The following is a 24,188-nucleotide window of genomic DNA, read 5'->3' on the forward strand; positions in this document are numbered from 1 at the left end:
ATTCTGAATGATACAGTGAATGTGAAGGGCCTTACAGCTTTATTTACAGTCCAACCTGTAAATCATAGACTCCTGTTATAAGTATAGACACATTTAAAGTGCTAAATCCAGAAATAAAATATTTTAGAAGTCTTTTTGATGGTCATTGTGTCAGCCCTTTGTACATGGGTACCCTCTACATCTGGTGAAATTACTAAGTGGTGACATGAAAATCATGTTCCTTGTTTGAATCAGACAAATTTGAATATATTTACAAATCCCACCCCTCTAAAGGGGAGAGAGCTAAGCCACTTTCTTGGTCTACCTGCCCCTGCCCTCCTGCCCATGTGAGCGTGACACATAATGTAGCTCATACAGTGCTGTTGAACTGCTGAAATTGGAACACACCACTCCTGCTGAAGGCCAGGGGCACAGGAGCAAGATGAGAAAAATCCTTAGGAGCTGCCAAGGTGCTGCCTGGGGAAGGCCAAAATGACTAGTTACAGGGGCCCCTGACAGCTTCCAAAGGCCCTTGCACCACGGGTTACGAGATCAGGGGCAAGTACAGCATGATGAAGAGCTGCCAGAAAGGACCAGTCAGGGACTTCCCTGGTGGTCCAGTGGTTAAGAATCCGCCTTCCAATGCAGGGGACTCAGGTTGATCCCTGGTCCGGGAACTAAGATCCCTCATGCCGCAGGGCAACTAAGCCCGCTCTCCACAACAAAAACCCAGTGAAGCCAGAAAACAAGAACAAAGGAGGGACTGAGGGACTGGTCAGTCCATAAAGGATGCCTGGCCAAAGACAGCCTTGACCGTGTTATGCATCTAAGGGAGAATGTTTCTAAAATGGCCCCAACATAGGGTAACATGAAGACCATTAGAAATGTGAGTTCCTCCCCGAGTGAGGCACCCTCACTATTTTCACAATTGACCACAGTCAGAAGGAGAATCAGAAAAAAAAAGAGTAAGAAGGAAAAGCAGAATCACATGTTGCAGTGAGGGCAATACGTCTTGTCTGTGGACAGACCATGCAGGGGCAAAACGAAGACAGAGCCTCCTTTGTTGGAACCGTCTGCCTTCCAGGGACTAGTGTTCTTTTCTGGGAGCCACTAGTCTCTCCTCAATTATACACAAGTTATTACTGATGTACTTTACTATACCTTGATGCACCCATACATACACACACGTGGTTGAAACAGTATATTTAAATGACCATGTATTATTTAGAGATTTTACGTTGTAGTTTTCATATCAGAAGCCAATTATATATGAATTGACTTTACTGTCTTAATTTGGGCTTTAAAAATAAGTGTTCAAAAATATCTAGCATGTGTATACTTACAGCTGATTCACATTGTTGTATGGCAGAAACCAATGCAACATTGTAAAGCAATTATCCTCGAATTTGAAGAATAAAATTTAACCCCCCCAAAAAGTAACAACAACAATTATGGAGCAGATGGTTCACAGGAATTCTGAGATGATAAGGTGTGTTTCCCCTATTTTAATTTCTTTACAAATCTTGAGGTAAAAAGTTAGCTAACTGCTTCAACCATCAGTCCAAAGAGAATTAGGGATTTTAGAAAATAAATATTACTATAAGTTGCATTAAAGGATAATGCGATTGTTGATACTAAGAATTTGTCAGATAAGTATGGCGTCTTAAAACATTACTCAAAAAAAACATTACTCAGCTAATGGAAGTAGCACAGTTTTATAGGTTAACACAATGTAATATTGTCAGAGAGTTTTTAAGAGCAAATGATAGAGATAACAGTTCCGTACATTATAGTTCATTTTACTTGTATGCTCATGTTTAGATTTATCTACTCTTAAATAATGGTCGGTAAGGAATTTAGTAACTTCAGATTAATGTAGCCTGTTGGCAGAAATCCCGCTTTTTTGGTATGAAGTGATAATGTGTAGGATCATCTGTCCCTCCCCCCTCAGGAATGTAAGCTCCAGTGGTGGCCAGGTTCGCATCTGTTTTACTTGTTGGCATTTCTCAGCCGTCCTCCGAGAGGTGCCTCATTCAGAGAGATGCTCAGAGAAAGGTGGTTTCTCCACTGAAAGACTGCACAGTGATACTTTATATCCCCCAACAGAGGGAAACAGATCCTTCATTTACATCCCCAAAGTCACTGAACAATGTATGAAAGGGTTTGCCTCAAGAGTATTTTAATAATTCTTCATGCATCTTCTGTGTTCTGTTGGAATACTTCCTGTACTTAATACAGAAGCTTTTTAAAGAAGATAAGTAGCTTTTCAGTTTGCACCTGTATCTTATTTCTAAACTGGGATTTTATAACCTGAGTAATCGTACTTTGGAACCAACCTTTTTAAAGTAGACAATTTTTAAAATTACCAGCTCAATACATTTCTTTAATTTCTCCAGTATATTTGTGTAAATTACAAAGTTTAAATTATGGCCCTTTTTTGTAAACAGGGTTTCCTGGTGGCCATGAAGCCTGTAGTTTCATTTCTCCCAGCCTGGAAATCTTTTCTAAAAGTGCCACCACATGTAAAAGATTAAGAGTTTGGATATGGTTTCATAAATTTCTTAGGAATCTTTAGAACCCTCATAAGATATATGCAAGTATTTAGTGGTCTCCTGGGCTTGGGGATGCGGTTTCAATTCCTGGAGCGGGACAATCCCCTGGAGAAGAAAACAGCAAGCCACTCCAGTATTCTGGAGAATCCCATGGACAGAGGAGCCTGGTGGGCTACAGTCCATGGGGTCGCAAAGAGACACAACTTAGTGGCTAAAAACAGTAACAAAAAGTGGTCTCCTTTAAAACAGGAATTCCTTTGCATTCAAGAAACATTAAAGCCTCTAAATATCAACATTTCCTAGGGGTGCCCTGAATGTTTAGATCAAAGTACCCCTGTTGAAAGTGTATATTGGGTCAATTTGGATATATCCATTTAACGTCTGCAGAAATATGCAGCTGTATCACTGTAAATTTGGAGTCCCCTTTGGGGGGGGTTCCAGAATTATCTTACATTCACCCTCCCCATTTCCCAGTTTACTGAAGCATTCAAACAGGAAAAACAAAATCTCAAACTGTTCCAATAGTGGGAAGAAAATGATTGTATTCTTATGCAAATTTTACATACAGCTCCTTTCTTCTGAGCAAAAGGAAAAGAAAAAAAAAAAAAGGAAATGCATATATCCTGATGCAAAACAGTGAGGTGTGTAACGCAGTGCCTTGCTACACACCTGCCTCACCAAGAGTTGAAGGTGTGGAGAAACCCTCTCAGACAGGCAGCCTGGTGGTCTCTCACTGACGGTTGCCTCTCCTCCCAGGTCAGGAGCCCTCTGTTACAGGAAGGAGGCTGCATGGCTGAGACTGTCCCTCCTGAGTGCTGCATCACCCACAGTTTACTAGCAATCCCAGAACCCCAAGGAGAGCAGGATAAACCTCAAGTCAGGAGGGGGAAAAGGCCCGCCTCGGATTAGACTGCCTCCAACCCAGTGCTGTGACCTTTGGGGCAAGAGCATTCTGCCTTGAGGGGGGACATCCTGTGTGTCATAGGCTGTTTAGTGGTACCCCAACCTCTACCCACCAGATGCCGGAAGCGCCCCTTTCCCGGCCATGACGGCCCACAAGGTCTCCAGACCTGGCCAGTCTCCCTTGGGAACACCACTGCCTGACTTGGTCAGACTCAAAAATGGGGTTCACCAGGAGGATGCTCCCCCTCAAATTCTGATTGCCTTCACGTGTCTCAAGTCATAAAATTTACATGCCTATTCTGTGTATTTTTTGGACCAAAATGACCAATAGTATCTTGCCCCAGCTGTAAAATAGTGACTGTGTAGGTTCTCTGAGGAAGAAGACAATCTTCCATACAGGGTGTTCCAAACAGGTCAGTCAGGCTGCAGAAGCAGACCAGCAAGACCCAAGGGGTGTTACTTTCAGCGCTCTTGGCTGGATTATTTGTCTCAGGATTATTTGTCTCCTCTCAGGAGGAAGGAGTCCCGTCCTCCTCTCTCTCCCCTCCCCAGGCTGGTTAGCCATCCAATTGTTGATCTGAACAGGCAGACTCAATCTCCATCTGAATAAAGAAAGTGTTAGAATCTACACTTAATTCAACCTTTTCTATGAATCGAGAAATCCCAAGCCCCTCATCTAACCAATCAGGAAACCCTAAAATGTCAGTAAAACAGAGATAATGATTTAAATTGTATTACTAAGATGATAAATTATCAAGTAAGGCAAACAATTAGAAAAGCAAACTTTTAGAAATTAGGAGTTATATTTTAAGTGAGTAACAGTCTCGGAAGTCCAGATGTCTTAAAACACTTGTTTGATAATAAACCAAAGTAGTATACACCTTTACACACATTTCCACACTGAAGAGCAGAGTAAACTTGTGGTTCCTTAATAGAACTAGCTTCTTAGTCCAGAATAGTCCAGAATTTTCTGCAGCCTTAGGAGCAAAGAAACATGCTTTTTTCATGAGCATCAAGAAAAAGCACTGGGGACTTTCCTGTGGTCCATGGTTTAGACTTCACCTTCCAATGCAAGGGATGTGAGTTCAATCCCTAGTCAGGGAGCTAAGACCCCATATGTCTGGCAGCCAGAAAAACCAAAAGGTAAGACAGGAGCAATATTGTAACAAATTCAACAAAGACTTTTAAAAAATGGTCCATCCAAAAAACTCCTAAAAAAAAAAAAAAAAAAAACACTAGTATTCTCCTGGTTAGCCCAAGCCAAAAAAGAGTTAAAAAAAAAAAAAAAAAGAGTAGACTAGAGAAGCTTAAAACATAGGAAAAGGAAAGAGCAGAAGAGTTTTAACAAGCGGAATATGGGGCAAAGGATGTTCTGCCTCCATAGGGCATGCTTCACCTTCACCTGCCAAGAACCTAGGAGTTCACAGCTAAGGGTGTGGCTGTGGAGTCAGAGGGATGAAGCCGCACCCAGCCCCTGGCTAGTAGTGACTTTCAGTTCAGTTCAGTCGCTCAGTCGTGTCCGACTCTTTGCAACCCCATGAATCGCAGCACGCCAGGCCTCCCTGTCCATCACCAACTCCCGGAGTTCACCCAGACTCATGTCCATTGAGTCAGTGATGCCATCCAGCCATCTCATCCTCTGTCGTCCCCTTCTCCTGCCCCCAATCCCTCCCAGCATCAGAGTCTTTTTCAATGAGTTAACTCTTCGCATGAGGTGGCCAAAGTACTGGAGTTTCAGCTTTAGCATCATTCCTTCCAAAGAAATCCCAGGGCTGATCTCCTTCAGAATGGACCGGTTGGATCTCCTGGCAGTCCAAGGGACTCTCAAGAGTCTTCTCCAACACCACAGTTCAAAAGCATCAGTTCTTCGGCCCTCAGCCTTCTTCACAGTCCAACTCTCACATCCATACATGACCACTGGGAAAACCATAGCCTTGACTAGATGGACCTTTGTTGGCAAAGTAATGTCTCTGCTTTTGAATATGCTGTCTAGGTTGGTCATAACTTTCCTTCCAAGGAGTAAGCGTCTTTTAATTTCATGGCTGCAATCACCATCTGCAGTGATTTTGGAGCCCAGAAAAATAAAGTCTGACACTATTTCCACTGTTTCCCCATCTATTTCCCATGAAGTGATGGGACCGGATGCCATGATCTTACTTTTCTGAATGTTGAGCTTTAAGCCAACTTTTTCACTCTCCACTTTCACTTTCATTAAGAGGCTTTTTAGTTCCTCTTCACTTTCTGCCATAAGGGTGGTATCATCTGCATATCTGAGGTGATTGATATTTCTCCCGGCAATCTTGATTCCAGCTAGTGTTTCTTCCAGTCCAGCATTTCTCATGATGTACTCTGCATACAAGTTAAATAAGCAGGGTGACAATATACAGCCTTGACGTACTCCTTTTCCTCTTTGGAACCAGTCTGTTGTTCCATGTCCAGTTCTAACTGTTGCTTCCTGACCTGCATACAAATTTTTCAAGAGGCAGATCAGGTGGTCTGGTATTCCCATCTCTTTCAGAATTTTCCACAGTTGGAACTCATTTAACCCCTTTGGCTTGTTTGCTAGCCCTGTGAGATAGGAGGTGGCTTTCTAATCCTCAGAATGTTTGTAACACTCAGGGTAGCTCAGCGCCTGGAATGTGAGCCTTTGGTACAAGGTGGTTCTGCCGCTGGCCTTGTTCACCCTGAGTCCCTGGCGCCTCAGGCTGTGTGGCTGCTGCCCTTCCCGGCCCCTCCCTTCCCCACTGCATCATCCCCGCCAGATTCAATTCCCTCTGGTAGCACTTTGGCTCTAATGGGTAAAAACTCAACTTTCCGCCCATTTCCTCTCTCTTCCAGCTCAGCTTTTCTGAGCGACTTTTAATAAGCAGCACAAATCCAGCCCTTACTTTTCTACCTGACTTTATTTTTCACCACTCGCCGGAATGCTTTTTCCATGTGGGACAGTATAGTGGTCTCTCTGTGACTCTCAAAACTTCATTGTCAGCTCCTCCTGTGTAAACCCTGCCCATCCTTGAGGGTCAGCTTCAGTCCCGGCCTCTTGAGACCACCTAGGTCAGTGCAGCCTTAGCCACTTGATGTTTCTCAGGCAGCTCCACATGCCCAGTGATTTGTAAGGTACCAGGAACACTAAAATGACTGGGATGTGGCCCCCGCCTGTCTGGGATTCACAGATCCTCATACGGTAGACAGGCAGGTAAATGAGAAAGAGCTCCAGGTACTGGGCTGGGTTACCTTCCCCTGGTCTGACTGGGCGTCCTCACAAGGATTGAATTATACTTTGTTTTCTTTGTACTCTGGCGGCTGAGCCTCACATCCCCAGTAAGCTGTAGGCACAGGATGAGTACACAGTGAGCACTTGAGAACAGATGCTGGCTTGACCTTTAACCTCAATGCATATATAGAAGGAAGCATGGTTGCTCAGCCTGTTGTAATGGGCCTCCTAAACTTCAAAATAAAAATTAGAAGACAAAATTGAGAGGACTTCTCTGGTGGTCCAGTGGTTAAGAATCTGCCTTGCAATGCAGGGGATGCGGGTTCAATCCCTGGTCGGGGAGCTAATACCACATGCCTTGGAGCAACTAAGCTCATGAGCTACTACTGGTGAGTCCGCGTGCAGCAACAAAAAGCCCCACCTGATGCAGCGAACATCCCACGTGCCACAACTAAGACCCAAGGCAGCCAATTAAATAAAGTGAACGTCCATAATACTGAATTATTAAAAAAAAAAAAAAAAGCTGATAATGATGTTAAGCTCCTGGCCATCACCATAAACCTCTTGGTGACTCAAATGGTTTCTAGGCCTGCAGAATTCATGGAACGGTGTATTTTTCAATTAGAAATTTATAAAATGAAAATAAAGACTCACCCTCTGAACCAAATAAACTTAGCCTTATGGAAAAGTCACCGCGTTCTCCGTTTTCTCTCGTTCCATCATGAACCAGAAAAACCATCATCAAAACTTGGCATGAGCATTTCCTGAATTCCTGAGTTTCTGCCTCCACTGGAGAGGTGAGAAAGTACGAAGCCAGCTCAGTTCCCACGGGTAGAGCCACCTTTCGGGTTTGGCACTGTGCCCGTGTCAGTGCTGGGGAACACACACAGTCGGCCCCTAAGAGAACTAACTGTCCAGGTGTCAGTAAGCTGTACTCAGTGGGATCCTGTATGTCACAGGCTCTGCAGAGCATCCTCAACAAGCCCCCCTTCCCCTCCCACTGAAATTAAACTATATTTCCTTTGTACGTGGCTTGAGAGTTTTCAGGCATTTTTATTTGTAAACTTCCCAGAGGCCTGCGTGAACTAGCACTGCCTCCTCCTCTGCCTTATCCCCATGCCCAACAAGGTAATACTGATATTTCCAAGTCGTCTCATGTCTCTAATACAATATTCACTACCTAATGTGGTGGGGCGGAGAAGGCAATGGCACCCCACTCCAGTACTCTTGCCTGGAAAATCCCATGGACAGAGGAGCCTGGTAGGCTGCAGTCCATGGGGTCGCGAAGAGTCAGACATGACTGAGCGACTTATTTTTCACTTTCATGCATTGGAGAACGAAATGGCAACCCATTCCAGTATTCTTGCCTGGAGAATCCCAGGGACGGTGGAGCCTGGTGGACTGCCATCTGTGGGGTTGCACAGAGTCGGACACAATTGAAGCGACTTAGCAGCAGCAGCAGCAGCAGCAGCAATGTGGCAGGGGGTGGAGGGGAGTCAGACCAGAGATTGAAATTACCACTAATCCTCAACTAGGGAGAACCCTTTCTTATTGAAGGGCCAGCTCAGATTACTAGAGGGAGGCATTCCATGCTCTAAATGCTAGTATTATAACAGAGGACAGAGAGAAAGCCCTGTTCTCATGGAGCTTGTATTCTAGTCCTGTAAGAAAGATCAATAAATGACCTAGTTTTAGATAGTGTTAAGTGCTATAAAGACTCAAGATGGGATGGGATGATGATAATGACAAAATAAGATAGTTGGCACTTCCCTGTCAGTCCAGTGGTTAAGACTCCACGCTTCTACTTCAGGGGGTGTAGGTTCAATCCCTGGTCAGGGAACTTAGATCTTGCATGCTGGGCAACCAAAAAAAGAAATTTTCTTGAACTGAATAAAAATGAGAATACAACCTGTCAACTTAAAAAAATTGTATTAAAAATTGTTAAAAGTGTTCTTGCAGTGCAGAGTGACAGCAGGCCACAGCAGACTCCGAAGTGGCGTTATCTGGGAGCTGGGGGAACATGCGTGGATGGTGCTCCATGTCAGGGTAGTAATGGCAGACAGCACATAGTTCCAGGCACAGTTGTAAATGCTTTAAATCTGTAAGGCCTAGTATGGTTGCCCCAACTCACGTTGTTGTTTAGTTGCTAACTCGTGTCTGAGTCTTTGTGACCCCATGGACTGACTGTAGCCCACCAAGCTCCTCTGTCCATGGGGATTTCCAAGCAAGAAAACTGGAGTAGGTTGCCATTTCTTCCTCCAGGGGATCTTCCCAACCCAGGGATCGAACATGCATCTCCTGCGTCTGCAGGTGGGTTCTTTACCACTAAGCCACCAGGGAAGCCCTCCCTAGCCACGTAGGGCAACTTAAATTTGAATTAATTCAAATCAAAATAAACAAACTTTTCCTTTTCTCAGATATACCAGTTACCTGTGTGCCAGGGGCTCATGTGGCTGGTGGCCACATTGTTGGGCAGCAGAGAAGAGAGGATTTCTACCACTGCAGGAAGTTCTCTTGGATAGCGGCTCGTTAGATTGAGTTAATTTAATCTTCACAACCACCTGACTAAAGTAGATACTGTTTTTCCCATCTTGCAGATAAGGAAAGTGAGGCACAGGGAGTTTATACATAACTAGTCGAAAGGCCCAGACTTAACAGGTGGTGGGGCCAAGATTCAAACCGGGGCCACCAACCTCTGGATCCAGAGCCCAGGGGGTCATCCCTACCTGCTTTATCACTGTAGCTCATCCTCAAGTACAGCTCCCCTCTGCAGACCACCGCCAACAGGATTTTACGTCTTGGTAAAATCTTATCCCTGAGTGCTTTACAGTTCAGCTCAATGAAATTCTAAGCTAAGGGTTAGATCTTTCCTGATTTTAAAAGTGTTAGCACAGTTTCCCCTTCCTTAAAAAGAAAAAGAGGGACTTTCGTGGTGGTCCAGTGGCTAAGATGTCATGCTCCCAATGCAGAGGGGCCCGGTTTTGATCCTTGCTCAAGGAACTAAGATCCCACATACTGCAACAAAAATTGAAGATCCCGTGTGCTGCAACTAAGACCTGACACAGCCAGATAAATATTTTTCAAGAAGAATTATGTGGTTATCTATGAGCCTGACACATAAACAGTAAATAGTAGCCATGATGACTATTTTTGTGAATGACGTTCAGCTTTACATGATTAAAAAATGCCTTTGAGTATTTTCTTGCCCCAAGTGCCTCAGACCAACCCAGAGGCTGTGTCAGGCCAGAGCTGCGGGAGACAGGACAGACTGTCGCCAACAGCATCACTGTTGGCAAGCCCGCCTCACTCTGCAGTGGTCGCCCCCCAGAAAAGCAGAGGAAAGCCAGAAGAGCATCTCTGGGCATCTGTTTTCACTGAGACAGGAAACACACCCTCCCACAACCAGCAAAAGAAGTGCCCCACATGATCCAGGATGACCATCAGTTACCAAAAAAATGGGAGGAAAAACAAATCCCACTAGCTCCCAAATGACCAATAGACTCCACCATATTTTGGTCCAACCAGAAGAAGCTGAAACACCCAAGAATTTTGGACTTCAAATGGAAAATCTGGGCACTCTAAACCAGAATTGCCAAGTTCCAAGAATGTGGATACAGGGACTTCACTGGTGGTCCAGTGATGAAGACTCCATGCTCCCAATGCAGGGGGCCAAGTTTCAGTCCCTAGTCAGGGAAGGAGTTCCCACAGGTCGCAACCAAGAGTCCTAATGCTGCAACATTAAGATGGAAGATCCCACGTGCAACAACTAAGACCTGGCTAGCACAGCCAAATCAGTATTTTTAAAAACACAAACGTGGCTACATCTTATGCTTATTATTGAAAGTATCTATTGGTAAAGTGATCTATTGGAGAAGGAAATGGCAACCCACTCCAGTGTTCTCGCCTGGAGAATCCCATGGACGGAGAAGCCTGGTAGGCTGCAGTCCATGGGGTCGCACAGAGTCAAAACGACTGAAGCGACTTAGCAGTAGCAGCAGCATTGGTAAAGTGAGCCCTGAAAGAGTGCCATGAATGTAGGATTATTATTAACTCCACGGAGGAAGCATGAGGTCAAATATGAGAGGAAAACAAAACAAAGGTCGTTGTACAAATAGAAAAAGGGACACAAGAAAATAGTGTCAAGGTCAAGGACAGGAAGAATGAGAAAATATTCTTGCATCCCCTTCTCTGGAAAATCCAAATGAATATAAAATGCAGTGATTGTTTTCTTTCCCCAATTCCTTCTTCTCCCCTCCCACAGCTAACAGATAATCTGTGAAATACAGTGGCCCTTTCTCTTATTGTACCTTTGTTTTTATTTATTTCTACTGGGATAAGGGCTCATACTGATGGCTTATTTATCTAAAATGAGCCAAATTCTGTTCCAAAGACAAACCTTAAATCACCTGCACAGTACCTGCCTCCCTTGCCTTGTTCTCACGCGCGTCAGCTTCATCAGGATCTCAGCGTTGCCTGTTTGTTTTAAATGCCAGACCTTCTTAATAGATGAGTGTTTTGTGTGGAGTTTGTCTTCTCCCCCTGGAACTCAGTGAGCAACCTACTAAAGAACTGGAATATAGAATTCTAAGAATTCTCCTGATCCCTGACACAATAAAGAATCATTGTGAGTAGAAAGAACTTCATGGGAGATGCCCTAAATGTCATCAGTAAACGTGCCTCGTTTATTCTACACAGCACAGGAAGCTCACAGAAAGGACACTTCTGAAGACGTGGATAATCTATTGTCAGACCTGTCAGCTCAGTAGATAGACAATCAAGAGGTCAAGCAACCTTAGGTGGACATGCTGCACCAGTCAAAAAGTTTCTAGGGAGTGAAGAGCTAGGTAAATGCCTTTTTTTTTTTTTAAAGAATAATAAGTTTATCTTCTTTTAAAACTATTTGAATTCACCTGAATGCAAAGAAAGTCCAAAAGGCAGTGGATATAGGTAAATGTATGGCTGATTTATTTTGCTGTACGGGAGAAACTGGGCTTCCCAGGTGGCACCAGTGGTAAAGAACCCGCCTGCCAAAGCAGGAGACGCGTAAGAGGCGTGGGTTTGACCCCTTGGTCAGGAAGTTCCTCTGGAGGAGGAGTACAGCAACCTACCCCAGTATTCTTACCTCAGAAATCCCATGGATAGCAGTGCCTGGTGGGCTATGGTATATAGGGTCAAAAAGAGTCTGAAGCGACTTTGCATACATGTGGTAGAAATTAACACAACATTGTAAAGCAACTATACTCCAATAAAAAATAGTTAAAAGAAAAACTCAAAAAAGTGTGTTTAAGGAAAAAAGCCCCATAAAAATACTTTATTAGTGATCACCAGAGGATATGTAATTACTGAAACTGAATGGTTGGCCCTGGTGCCTTTAGTCACTGACTTGACTATTGTTGGACTGTTTTAATGATTTCAAAGATCTCTACTATTCTTTAAACTTGTTGGAAATAACCCACATAGGCCCATTTTGTAGAAGGGCAAGCTGGGAGGTGACTTGATTTGCATGATTGCCTAGCTCAATTATAATGCTGTCCAGGATGACACAGAGGACAGTGGAGCCTGGCGTGCTACAGTCCATGGGTTTCAGAGAGTTGGACATGACCGAACAACAAAGGACGACAGGACTGGGAGTGGGCAGAGCTTTCTAGAATAGCACAAGGACTCTTGTTGTTGCTAAGTCGTATCTGACACTGCGATCCCATGGACTGCAGCACAACGGGCTTCCCTGTCCTTCACCATCTCCCTGAGTTTGCTCAAACTCATGTCCATCCAACCATCTCATTCTCTGTCATCCCTTTTTCCTGTTTCCCTCAATCTTTCCCAGCATCAGGGTATTTGCCAGTGAGTCAGCACTTCACATCAGGTGGCCAGAGTGTTAGAGCTTCAACCTCAGCAACAGTCCTTCCAGTGAATATTAAGGGTTGATTCCCTTTAGGATTGACTGGCTTGATCTCTTTGAAAGTTTCCAAGGGACTCTCAAGGGTCTGCTCCAGCACCACATCTCGAAAGCATCAATTCTTCAGCGCTCTGTCTTCTTTATGGTCCAACTCTCACATCCATACATGACTACTGGAAAAAGCATAGCTTTGACTAGACAGACCTTTGTTGGCAAAGTGTGATGTCTCTGCTTTTTAATATGCTGTCTAGGTTTGTCATAATTTTCTTCCAAGGAAAAAGCGTCTTTTAATTTCATGGCTTGTAGTCACTGTCCACAGTGATTCTGGAGCCCAAGAAAATAAAATCTGTCACTCTTTCCACTTTTTCCCCATCTATTTGCCAGGAAGTGATGGTACTGGATGCCATGACCTTAGTTTTCTGAATGTTGAGTTTTAAGCCCACTTTTTCATTCTCTTTTTTCACCCTTGTCAGGTCAGTTCAGTCGCTCAGTCGTGTCCGACTCTTTGTGACCCCATGGACCGCAGCACGCCAGGCCTCCCTGTCCATCACCAACTCCGGAGTTTACCCAAACTCATGACTATTGAGTCAGTGATGCCATCCAACCATCTCATCCTCTGTCGTCCCCTTCTCCTCCTGCCTTCAATCTTTCCTAGCATCAGGGTCTTTTCCAATGAGTCAGCTCTTCGCTTCAGGTGGTTAAAGTATTGGCGTTTCAGCTTCAGCATCTGTCCTTCCAATGAACACCCATGACTGATCTCCTTTAGGATGGACTGGTTGGATCTCCTTGCAGTCCAAGGGACCCTCAAGAGTCTTCTCCAACACCACAGTTCAAAAGCATCAATTCTTCGGTGCTCAGCTTTCTTTATAGTCCAACTCTCACATCCATGCATGACCACTGGAAAAACCGTAGCCTTGACTAGACGAACCTTTGTTGGCCAAGTAATGTCTTTTCTTTTTAATATGCTGTCTAGGTTGGTCATAACTTTCCTTCCAAGGAGTAAGCATCTTTTAATTTCATGGCTGCAATCACCATCTGCAGTGATTTTGGAGCCCACAAAATAAAGCCAGCCACTGTTACCACTGTTTCCCCATCTATTTCCCATGGAGTGATGGGACCAGATGCCATGATCTTAGTTTTCTGAATGTTGAGCTTTAAGCCAACTTTTTCACTCTTCTCTTTCACTTTCATCAAGAGGCTCTTTAGTTCTTATTTACTTTCTGCCATAAGGGTGGTGTCATCTGCATATCTGAGGTGATTGATATTTCTCCCGGCAATCTTGATTCCAGCTTGTGCTTCGTCCAGCTCAGTGTTTCTAATGATGTACTCTGCATACAAGTTAAATAAGCAGGTGACAATATACAGCCTTGACGGACTCCTTTTCCTCTTTGGAACCAGTCTGTTGTTCCATGTCCAGTTCTAACTGTTGCTTCCTGGCCTGCATACAGATTTTGCAAGAGGCAGGTCAGGTGGTCTGGTATTCCCATCTCTTTAAGAGTTTTCCACAGTTTATTGTGATCCACACAGTCAAAGGCTTTGGCATAGTCAATAAAGCAGAAATAGATGTTTTTCTGGAACTCTCTTGTTTTTTCAGTGATCCAGCAGATGTTGGCAATTTGATCTCTGGTTCCTCTGCCTTTTCTAAAACCAGCTTGAACATCTGGAAGTTCCCGGTTCACATATTGTTGAAGCCTGGCTTGTAGAACTTTGAGCATTATTTTACTAGCGTGTGAGATGAGTGCAATTGTGTGGTAGTTTGAGCATTCTTTGGCATTGCCTTTCTTTGGGATTGGAATGAAAACTGACCTTTTCCAGTCCTGTGGCCACTGCTGAGGTTTCTGCCACTGGAGTGGTTTTATCTACATATCTCAGGATATGCACAAGGATAAAGGCTTGTGCTTTTATATATCAGTGGTCATCTTCTTAGATGCCCAGTGAGAGTTTGGCTAAATATGTTCTATTAGCACGACTGAAACAATTGACTAGTTTACTTTATTGTAAGTAATAAAAGAAAAGTATGGCTAAATTAAAGTGTATAGAGCTTTGATTAATGATGCCTTTCTTTCCTTAAAACCTATACTCTTATTAGTCAGGCCCATAAGATAGATAAAAGAAAAACCCTATCAGCTAAATCCATTGAAATGGTTCATCTGTTTGGTAAACCACACACAGAGTTTTTTTTAAAGCAAGTGTTCGCTTGAACACATCTCAGCCTCAGAAATACAGTTTAGGATAGTGATCATCAAGCAGTAACATTTAAGAAGTATCTCCTATTTCATTAGTGTGAAAAGACAGTTTGGCATTTGGGTCACCATAACTTAAGAGTTATCAACCCACAGACAATTAAAATCTGCAGTAATCACAGTCAGATGTAGAAATGGAACCACTCATCAGATATGACTTGCTAATTTTCCTTTCCTTTTACAGGCAAATATCACTAGGTAGAACTAGGTGTGTGGTGAGCCGTGAGGTTTTATATGTCCCTAGATTGTTGGCTCAACCACAAGCTTGTCAGAAGCTCACGAATGGCATCTCTATTTAGTTGCAAATGTTTTCTGCTCTAGCTTCTGAAATGAAGCTATTTGGGTCATCCTTGGGGGAAGTCAGCTGGAGGCTGCCCAGAAAGAGCGGGAGGAGGACAGGCAGGGCCAAGTGGCGCCATCACAGCCCCACCAGCCTTGGCCACCTCCTTCCTTAGACGCACCCTCCCTGAAACAAGCAGCACTGAGCTGACTGTGCTGATGTGATGCCCCGGGGAGCAGCCCCTCCTGGCCGGGGTCGGGGGAGGACGGGGTGCTGGTGCCCCTGCCTCCTGGGGTGGGGTCTGCCGCAGCGGGTGAAGTCACCCAGTTTTCCAGGAGGCTCCAGGCGCTCCTGGAAGGTACCGGATGGCTTCAGACCATGGGACTGCACGTGCTTGTCTTTACCCGGCCTGCGCGGCCCACTCGGAGGGCCTTTTAGACAACCTGAAACGAAACACAGACCTGTTTTCTTCCTGAGACATTTTCACACGGAAGGGCCGAGCCCCTACCAGTGTACAGACACTTGACATATGATTTTTTATATAGAAGCCCAACCCGCCCCCCGCTTAAACTATGAGCTAATCAGACTGCAGAGAATCATGGTTCATAAATCCATCGTGTAGGCCTCCAGTGACTGCAGACTTCCCAGACGACCACGTATCGTATTTCCCCACCTAATTGCGGATCCCTCTAATCACATCTATTACAACTTTCATGTTAGACTGTGCATTCTTTCAAGGAGGAAATGGCTGTCAGTGACTAAAGAACTATTGATGGGCCTTACATTTTATGATGGATAATGTCAGAGAATTACAGGAAGGTGTAACACATGGGGGTGGGGAGGTGCTCAAGGGCTCGTCACAATCATTTTCTGCATGTCTCAGGGACACTAAATTGTTGCTTTTATAAAAACTGGTAAAGCAACCCAAGACTACCCTGAAACAGCATAATTAAAACATATGATACCACTTTGCTAGTGGATAGTTAGTGGTTATGTTTTTTTAAGAGAAACTGCTTTATATTTTTCTCTGACTATAAAGTAATATATTTTCATCATTAAAGAAGTTTTATGTGCTCAGTCACATCCGACTCTTTGCAACCCCACAGACTATAGCCCTCCAGGTTCCTCTGTCCATGGGATTTTCCAGGCAAGAAGAAACTGGAGCAGGTTGCCATTTCCTACTCCAGAGGATCTCCCTGACTCAGGGATCAAACCCACATCTCTTGCGTCTGCTGCGTTGGCAGGTGGATTATCAGTGTGCCACCTGGGAAGCTTACAGACCAGCTATTAAAAGATGATATGCACTATCCACCCAGACAGAGAACAGGCCTCACAAAATATCTCCACCCAGTTTCCACTCATGTGGACGAGTGCAGATTTAGTGCAGGTACCACTTTATCGCTGTAGACCAGACATAGGTTAAGTGCTTTATCTGAGACATCCCCCAGTCACTGTGTCTTATAAGTACTGGTATTGTTCCGTGTCATGGGAGGACACAGTAGGGGCAGACAGAGGCTACAGTTAGAACGTGGCTGAGTCTGAATTGGAACCCAAGGTTCTGATTGGTGTGCTAAGCTCTCAACTCACCTGTTGTATTAGTTTTTAAAAATATCCCAATTCCTTAAGAACGATTAATAAGATTTTTTCTCACTTTAAAAACAGTTGCACCTTTGATTTTCAGTGTCCTTTTTGCTTCCACTTTTTCATGGCGTCCATTCCTTTTATCAGAATATTTTTGGAGTGGCTGCTGAATGCTTTCGTCTCCTTGAAATGCCGTCCTTTTTCTTGGTGCCCCAACTCTTGAGGACTCTCAGACAACTTATCAGTTGAATTTCTTAAATAATATGTGCAAGTAGAAATGACGGGGTCATGCAACTCACAACAGTGTCTTTATCCAGGATGGTTGTGAATGCAGAATAACGTCAGGATTCACTTCTCAGAGACGGTAAGTTTCCCTTGCTACAAGCAGGTATCCTGGATTGAGAGCTGATGGCCTAATTAGCCTTTGACCTTCTTGTAGCTTCTTGTAGAGTCTTATAGATTGATTCAAAGTAGGAAGTAGGTTCTACTGTCCCTCAGGGTGCCTGGCTCTGCCCGCCTGTCTCTGTTCACTTCCCTGAATGGCTTCTCTCCAATGAAAATGGAAAAGGCCATCAGAAAATGCCCCGTCTGCTTTTATGTTTTCCTCTTTGGAAGGAACTAGAATCCTTTGCTAGCTCATTTTCAAACTCAGATGATGTTCAGGAAACATCATACCCTAGTGTGGGACCAAGTAAACAATATTTGTATATTGACCAACATTTACGTAAAATAACACAGCTGACGTTTATGGAGGACTTACTACGTGCCAGACACCATAAGTGATTGCATTGAGCACTTAACCCTTTTTATGTATTTGTTTATTTGGCTTTGCCATGTCTTCAGTCTTTGTTGAGGCATGCCAGATCTTTAGTTGTGGCGTGTGGGATCCAGTTCCCTGACTAGGGATTGAACCCAAGCCCCCTGCATTGGGAGCTTGGACTCTTAGCCACTGGACTACCAGCAAATTCCAGCACTGGGACTGGCTCCTTAAGTTAGATATTACGATGGTTTCGGTGACAAAATAGGGTTAGATTTAACCCCTAAACACTCAAGCACCTCAAGACTTTTGCCTTTCTGCCCTTTTTTTAAATCCTACTGTGCTAAGCAAATCTTTGTTGGGCTGCAGGTTCTTGACCTTGAAATACAGAGGTGTGGAAATACAGAATAGTTGGTTTTGAAGGTCTCTTCAACCCTCAGCCTTTCCTGAATGTATGAATCTACTTAGGGCACCACCTCAAGGCTGGAAACCATCTCTTCTCCTCTTACACTTCATCACAACACTCACCACCTTTGTCCTCTGGCCAGTCTTCATATTCACCATGACAGTGCTTCAGCTAAAGGACACCAGAGCCGCACAGAGAGTTCCCACAAGAAAAGCCGCAGAGGTCTTTATGCACAAAAGGCTTGGACGCCAAGGGTCTGGACAGAGCCAGGCACTTCCTGCTGGGTCTCAGGCCCTGCCGAGCACCTGCAGAGGCAGCCAGACTCCTGTCTTTCTGGTGGTTCACGGCCTGAGAACCAGATGTGAATGGGTTATAACTTATTCATGACTAGAATCTAAAATAGCTTGTTATAACTAATTCACAGCACCACGTGAGTACTGGGTGTGCTATATTTTTTTTTCAGATTCTAAAATTATTACCCTATTTCCACAAGTTTTGTGTCGAGCAAAAGAGATAGGTCTACTTTCGATCACCCAGGAACAAAGAAATGTCCCATTTTTAAATGGTGAGACCTTTCCCTAACAAAGATACTTCATTTCTTTTAGTCTAAGAAGTGTGGTCCCGGGATACTTGAAAATATTGCTTCTGGCATGTGAAGAAATTACGGGATGAGGTCATGTTCGAATCAGCACTGTGGCAGTGCTTTTTTATTAATGCCCTGTAATTCTTGTTGAGATTCCCCACTCGGCACCCTCAGGAAGCCATAGAAAAGTATCCGAAGCTCGTACGTAATGCGGGAAGGAGTGCAGACATGGAGGAAGAGTGGGTGGGCGTTGGTTTGCCAGGAGCAGTGTAGATTGCAGGACCGGTGTGCAGAGGCCCCGTGCTGGGGTGGGGAGCGGGGCAGATGCCGAGGGTGAGGGGCCAGCAGTGTAGGCGTGCCGGGGGAGGCTGAGGGGAGGCAGCTGGCAGGCACGGCCTCTGGGAACATGGAGCTGGACTCCAAGAACATCAGAGGGATGTGACACGATCAGGGCTATGCCTCGAGAGGAGAACGTAGGCAAGATCTGAGTGTGCCTAGGAGAGCCATCAGAGCAAAAGCCCTAAGGTACCTGTTTAAAAGGGGAGAAGATGAATCTGGCCCGAGTGCCTCCACCACTGGAGTCCCAGGGCCGCTCTGGCTGCTGGTGGCCGAGCTGAGGCACTGCTTTTGGCCCCAGAACAGGCTCCGTGCTGACTCGGCCCCCAGAGGGCTCCTGTGAGCCTGGCCGTGGACAGGGAGACAGGGAATGTGGCCCCGGCTCCTGGACTGGGCACCGGCCAAGGATCAGGACGCACACATCACGTGACAGTACCTCGTCGTCTCTTCCTGTGCTGCCTGGCTGCTTTCCAAAGAAAGGCTGGCTAGGCCCAGAACGCCCTCACCCATTTCCTGGAAACCCTGGCTGGTATTAAGAGCAAGACTCAGGACTTCCCCAGGGGGGCAGTGGTTAAGACCCCTCACTACCAATGCGCAGGGGGCATGGGGGTCAATCCCTGGTAGGGATCGAGTGGTGTGGTCAAAAAAAAAAAAAAAAGCAGAACTTGTTGGTGAGTTCTTTCTGCTGTGTTGGATGGACAGCACAGCCTTCTTGGTCGTTGACTCACCTGCGTGTAGGCAGTGGTGAATCCTGCCTGCGTTAGCAGTGGTGCTCCAGGCCCATCCTGGTGGTCTGCCAGGGGTGGGGGGAGGTGGTGGGCACTGCATCCCTTCCGGCCAAGACGCTTCTGCAACAGACGGTGCTCCTTTCCCCTCAGCCACAGAGCACTACAAGACACGTGCTTTGTGGAAAGCATCTGAATCCCTGAACGAAACTGAGATCCATGCACAGGACCCGAGGGCGAGGAGCAAGGCTCGGATGCGGCATTTCTCGAACTACCCTTTCACTTGTGGGTAGGTAGGTTCCTGTTTTTCCCCAGAGGGGTGTTTGTGAAATGACATAAGTGTTGGGAAAGCACTCTGTTCTCGTGTGAGCGGAGACAGTTCCATAAATAAGACCCTAATGTCATCATTTATACAGTAAAGCCCTGAAAGCGGGGAAGGGACATTAGTTGTGAGTTCGGTTGACAACTGGACTTGAGCTACTGACGGGCCATTTGTCTTCAGGCCGAGACAGAGCAGACCCAGCAAGGTCGGGGTCCTCACGTCTCTCTGAGAACAGTCACGGAGAGCATGTTGTCACCAGGAGATGATGTTAGTGTCCCTCCCCACTCTGGGAAGCCGTCGCAGCCAGGTGCCCACCTTTATAGAACTCAGTCCTTTTCGAGTGTTAAGTTTCTGAACATGTAGAGCAAACAGTAAATTCACAGAAATTTAATTCCTAGTGAATTTGCCAAAGGGGGAAAAAAACATGGATGTGGCCTAACCTCCAAACACAATTAAGGTAACCGGTTCCACAGGTGGGCCCACTTTGAGATGCCCAAGGCGTCTGCCTCTGCCAGGGTTCCCTGGGGAAGATGCGGGCAGAGGGCGGGCTTGCCCTCTGACTGCTACCCCGGCTGAAATCTAGTCCTTCGCAGCGAGGACTGCATCTCTCAGGGGAGAAGAGGGCCCGTGTCCAGGCCACGCTGCCTTTGACCAAGCAAATAACTGTAAAATTGCCGATGGCTCCTGGTAACACAGAGAAGAAACGGGATTGCCTCGAGACAAAAAGCTGCAGTACAAAGAGCCCACAACATGTAGTGTGTGCCCTTTTGACCTGAAAAGTGCAGTGTTTTGCCAGCCACGCTTTATGGATGTCACCCGCCATTACTGGCTGACACAGCTGAGGGGGCCTGAGTGCCTTTGCTCAAGCCGGATGCATTATTCATCTGCAGTAGACGCCTGCATTTTCCCTTCATCCGTCTCGCTGACCCTTCCAGGGAGGGGTCATGAATGCTCCTTCATGTCTCTGAATCCCATAGCGCCTCAGAGATGCTGAATACAGCCTCCCAGGACCGATTCCCTCCCTTCCTCCAGACTGTCTGCGTCTCAGCTGCGTCTCCTTGATCTAAACAGGATGCTTCTGTAGCTTCATTCATGTCAGCTTCTTGGAAGGATTAAGTCGTCGTCGTGATTCCGTGTCATCAGTAGCCAAGGAGATGACATTAAATCATTACCTTCTCTCTTTTAAAATATTTATTTTACATTATTTATCTGGCTGTGCCAGGTCTCAGTTGCATCACATCAGATGTTTAGTTGCGCCACGTGAACTCTTAGTTGCAGCATGTAGGATCTAGTTCCTTGACCAGGGATTGAACCCAGACCCTCTGCACTGAGAGCACGGAGTCTGAGCCACTGGACCACCAGGGCAGTCCCAAACCATCACCTTCTTTAAAACAGCAGCAACTCTCTATTCTCCGGAAGTCAGTGATACGGTTTACCTCTTTGTGCTGGTGAGAAAATAATGTATTGACAGTAATCTGGATCCCATTTGGAGATGAGACTTGTCTCCTTGGACCTAAGTGAACCTGTCTGTCTCGTGGACATCCAGCAACCAGAGGATGCCCTGCCCAGATGGTATCTCCTCTTCTGGGCCTTGTAAGTCAGTGTAGATTGTGGAAGAGGAGACACCAGCATCCAGATGGAGTATCACAGGGCTGAAAATCCCTTGTCCTCCAACTGTCCGAGCTCCAAACAGAGCCGGCTCTGCCCATCATACACTCACACTCCCCTGTCTGTCTTGTGTTCCTTCATCTCCAGACTGCCTGCCCGCGTGAATGGGAAGCTTCGAGGGCACACTTTTATTTCTGTAGTTATGGTGATGAATTAATGAATAACAGATTTAGTGCAGTTCAAGTTGCTGACTCATGAAGGCAGCTAGAATGCAAATGCTTATTTAAATCATTAAATTTGTTACAAGTAAAACATGTTTTAATATTTATTTATTTGACCACCTCGGGTCTTAGTTGTGGCACACAGATCTTCATTGTGGCTTGGGGGCTGCTCTAGTTGTGGCATGGGTTTAGTTGCCCCGTGGCATGTGGGATTCTTAGTTCCCCAACCAGGGATTGAACCCATGCATGCATGCTCAGTCACTTCAGTCGTGTCTGACTCTTTTGCTACCCCGTGGACTGTAGCCCAGCAGGCTCCTCTGTCCTTGAGATTCTTCAGGCAAGAATACTGGAGTGGGTAGCCATACCTGCCTCCAGAAGATCTTCCTGGTCCAGGGATCAAACCCAGGTCTCCTGCATTGCAGGCAGATCCTTTACCACTTGAGCTACCAGGGAAGCTGGGGATTGAACCCGAGTCCCCTAATTTGGAAAACAGATTCTTAACCCCTGGACCACTGGCAACGTCCCCACAAGTAAAACTGAACCCCATGCTGTGATGTGGAAAAGGGGTGCCTGTGGAGGCCACATTTCCACTCCCCTCCCTGCTCCTGACGGTACGTCATAGAAATATTTATTTCTGGGCACCTCATTTGTACCATCAGCGCTGGACAAAACCGTTTTGCAATTGTAGTATATCGTGCTTTCTTTGCACAAGGCATGCCTTGAGAGGTGCAAAATTAAGTCAGAAGTTCGTGGAAACAAAAAGGCTCTTTAGCCCCAAAGGCCTTGAGCTCCCCTGGTGCCACACCCACGCTCGACAGCCTGGCGCTGGGGCCCGCTGGTTTAGCAAGTGCTGACAGCTGGCCTCTTGGGTGCCATGCTCCGAGCAAGGGCTTGGGATCCAGCAGTGACCCAACCTGCAGTCTGTGCGTGGAGGCAGGAGATAGTTGGCTAGTTGTGGGCTGGCGGTGAAGGGCGGGAGGCGTGACCACGCCCAGCCTGGGGCCAGGGCAGAAGTGAACTTGAGCCAAGAAGTAAAGACATGCAGACCTCAGCTCACAGGGAACGGTGGGCTGAAGGGAGGACACAAGAGGAGCCTTTTGGGCAGAGGGACCCAAGACAGGCCCCCAGAGGCCAAGGCCCTGGACGCTCACTGAGCCGCTGGGCGTGGAGACCACAGGGCTGGTCCCGGGGCTTCGTGAACCCACCCCACTCAGAGCCGTGGAAGGTCCTGTTAACATCACTCTGCTCCTCTGTGGGGACGGAATCGAGGAGGTGAGAGGGGACAGAGGGAGGGTTCTACAGCGATCCAGGTGAGGGTGATGTGGCTTAGGCGTAAGACAGAGAAAAACCAGTGGATTCGAGAACTGTTTTTGAAGTAGGGTCACCAAGACACAGCGGTGGCTGCTCCAGGTCGCGGAGAAGATGGACAGCGAGGGGGCTTTGGACGCCCGGTCTGTTCTTTACCCGCCTGGACCCACCAAGTTCTGGATGGAATGTAAACGGTTCTTTTTCATCAATGGCAACCCCCTAAAACACAGGCTCTGCTTTTTCCATTAGCCACATTAGCACAGATTTAGGTCTGTCCTTTTAAATTATTTCTGGCTGCGCTGCATGTGGGCTCTTAGTTCCCCGACTAGGGATCAAACCTGCACCTCTTCCTTTGGAAGCTCAGTGTCTTAACCAGTGGACCAGCAGGCAAGTCCCAGGTCTGTCCTTTTAAAGAGAAACACATCTCCCCTGGAATTGCCACATACCCTTCATGGCTCACACCCTGGACTTGCCTTGCTCCGAGCTGGCGCCTTGTTAGGTCAGCGTACGCCTCCCAAGGCCACATCCTGACCATGCCGTCAGGATCTCAGGCACCATGGGGCTACAGTTAGAACTAGTATCTGGCCCAGCAGTCACGTACAAGAAGCTTGTGGCTGCAGCACGGAGACAATTCTGGGGGTGGCAGAAACCTTCCTTGCTCCCACAGGCAGGCTGCTCTCGGCTCCTCCGAGGGCAGCTCTGGTGGATGGAAACTCAACTGTGGCGTGGCCTGCGGCCAGACCTTAGGTAGAGTTCCAGGCCTCTGGGGAGATCCGATCCTCCTTCCATAGAGATGACTCTCTCATTTATTCAACCCGTTCCTTCTTACTGGATTTTGAGTTTGTTTCCTGACTCAGTTCTGACCGTAAAATGCAGTGTAATGACTGTCCTTACAGCTCCATCTTCCTCACACGGAGGTTATTATTTCCCTCTGGTGGATTCCTAGAAATGGAATTGCTAAGTCAGAGGGAAGATAAATTCTAAGGCTCCAGGCAACACTTTCCCAGATCGCTTCCTGTACTAAGGCGCGGTGAACACTGCCACCCAAAGTTGCGTGTGTCTGCCTGTGTGCTCAGTCGCATCCGACTCTTTTCGACCCCATGGACTGTAGCCCGCCAGGCTCCTCTGTCTGCAGGATTCTCCAGGCAAGATTCCTGGAGTGGGTTGCCATTTCCTTATCCAGAGGATCTTCCCGACCTAGAGTTTGAACCCGAGTCTCCTGCGTTGGCAGGCGGGTACTTTACCACTGGGCCACCGGGGAAGCCCCTCAGTTT

The 24,188-nt window shown here is 46.3% G+C and overlaps 1 protein-coding gene across 4 annotated transcripts in view; it reads left to right on the plus strand.

The window, feature by feature from the left end:
* Positions 1–24,188, plus strand: part of CCDC92 (coiled-coil domain containing 92) — a 36,418-nt gene that overhangs the window by 6,759 nt on the left and 5,471 nt on the right. Inside the window, exon 1 of one of the 4 annotated variants that reach the window (XM_061384575.1) lies at positions 11,267–11,492. The exons of the other annotated variants lie outside the window; for them this stretch is intronic. The gene's annotated coding sequence lies outside the window, so the exon portion shown is untranslated. Of the gene's footprint in view, positions 1–11,266; positions 11,493–24,188 lie in introns of those variants that run through there. 4 annotated transcript variants of the gene reach the window in all.

Source organism: Bos javanicus, chromosome 17 (genome assembly GCF_032452875.1).
Source record: "Bos javanicus breed banteng chromosome 17, ARS-OSU_banteng_1.0, whole genome shotgun sequence".
Classification (NCBI taxonomy): Eukaryota; Metazoa; Chordata; class Mammalia; order Artiodactyla; family Bovidae; genus Bos; species Bos javanicus.